Below are 2,480 nucleotides of genomic sequence, written 5' to 3'. Positions count from 1 at the left end.
TTCTATCTATTGACATATAATTGTCTATTTACCCGTATTTTTCTATTAATTTATCAATATTGTTTCTATCTATTTACCTAAACTTTTCTATCTACCTATATTTTCTATATATTTACCTATATTTTTCCTAAATATTTAACTATATTTTTTCTATATGTTTACCAAAATTTTTTCCATATATTTATCTATATTTTTCTATTTATTTACCTATATTTTCTTATATATTTATCTATATTTTCCTATCAATTTACCTATATTTTTTCTATCTATTTACCTAATCTTTTTTCTATATTTTTATATATATTATTCTATCAATTTACCTTAATTTTTTCTATACATGTACCTACATTTGTCTATCTATTTCCCTATATCTTTTCTATCTGTTTCCCTTTCCCCTTCCGTTTCGCAACTCTCATTTAGCAGAGAGGAACGTTCTGAGACCACCTCCAGAAACTCCGAAATCGTCAGACTCTTCTAAGCATGAAATCAGTCCACAAAGGCGAGCCTCCTCCTCCTCCTCCTCCTCCCCAACAGGAAGGGTTGGCAGGAAACCGATAATCCTTTAGAATATTTAAAACGGCACAAGGGACGAGGAATATAGGAAGGACAGCTCAACCGGATCCGGATTGGGATTTCCTCAAGCTCAACCGGATCCAGATTGGGATTTCCTCAAGGCGAGAGTTACCGAGGCTTCTGTAGTGGTGGGAGAGGTTTGTGAGAGTTTCGGCTGAAATTGATAAGAACTACAGAATTCGGTTTAGGACAGGGTCGAACCAGTTTACAAGAAGCTGCGTATGCATGTATTTATACTGTATATATATATAAATATATTTATAATATGTATATATATATGTATGTATTTATTTATATATATTTACAAATATAGTAAACATTACTCACCCGAAAATGTAAGTTTACTATACGTGTATAATTATATGAGTAAATATATGTATTTGAAAAATGCTATGCAACTGTATTGAATGTTTACACGTGCATACACACAAACATACATATTAAATACATACATACATACATACATGCATATACATATACATAATACCCCGTAACTACTTACCTGTTTCTATACCATCCCACGCTCTGTTATTTAACACATATATGAAATCCTTCCATCCTTCCGAAGATGAATGGAAGGATAATTCCACGGTCTAGTTACCGCTATCGCTAAGAAGGATTCACATAATGGGATCCCCGTAACTCCTGAAATTCTTGTCTCACATGACTGTCTTGAGAGTTCCCTTGGCGGGAGGTGCACGCAATTGCGTGCGATTCCCTTAGGATATGATGAAGTTATTAATAGCATTCCCTTAGGATATGATGATGTTATTAACAGTATTCCCTTAGGATATGGTGATATTATTAACAGTATTCCCTTAGACATGGTGATGTTATTAACAGTATTCCCTGAGGATATGACGACGTTATTAACAGCATTCCCTTAGGATATGATGATGTTGTTAACAGTGCTCCTAAGTATATGGTGATGTTATTAAAAGTATTCCCTTAGGATATGATGATGTTATTAACAGTATTTCCTTAGAATATGATGATGTTATCAATGGTATTCCCTTAGGATATGACGATGTTATTAACAGTATTCCCTAAAGATATGACGATGTTGTTAACAGTATTCCCTTAGGGTATGATGATGTTATTAACAGTGTTCCCTTAGGATATGATGTTATTAACAGTATTCCCTTAGGATATGATGATGTTATCAACAGTATTCCCTTAGGAAATGATGATGCTATTAACAGTATTCCCTTAGGATATGATGTTAACAGTATTCCCTTAGGGTATGATGATGCTATTAACAGTATTCCTTTAGGATGTGATGATCTTATTAACAGTATTCCCTTAGGTATGATGATGTTATTAACAGTATTCCCTTAGGGTATGATGATGTTGTTAACAGTATTCCCTTAGGGTATGATGATGTTATTAACAGTATTCCCTTAGGGTATGATGATGTTATTAACAGTATTCCCTTAGGGTATGATGATGTTATTAACAGTATTCCTTTAGGATGTGATGATCTTATTAACAGTATTCCCTTAGGTATGATGATGTTATTAACAGTATTCCCTTAGGGTATGATGATGTTGTTAACAGTATTCCCTTAGGGTATGATGATGTTATTAACAGTATTCCATTGTAATACGATGATGTTGTTAACAGTATTCCCTTAGGGTATGATGATGTTATTAACAGTATTCCATTGTAATACGATGATGTTGTTAACAGTATTCCATTAGGGATTTTCGAGAATCGAACACAGGTCGTCCAGTCGTGAGCTGGACGCGCTACCACCGCACTACGAGGCCAGAGAGAGAGAGAGAGAGAGAGAGAGAGAGAGAGAGAGCTAAAGACGCAACTGTCTCATCAGGAGTGATTACTCCCTTAAAAACTGGGGAACTCTTCTGAGACCAAAACCTCTAATTGACCTTAATACTGACCTAATT

The sequence above is a fragment of the Macrobrachium rosenbergii genome, chromosome 21 (assembly GCF_040412425.1).
Source record: "Macrobrachium rosenbergii isolate ZJJX-2024 chromosome 21, ASM4041242v1, whole genome shotgun sequence".
Taxonomy (NCBI): Eukaryota; Metazoa; Arthropoda; class Malacostraca; order Decapoda; family Palaemonidae; genus Macrobrachium; species Macrobrachium rosenbergii.
This window is presented reverse-complemented; position numbering follows the sequence as displayed.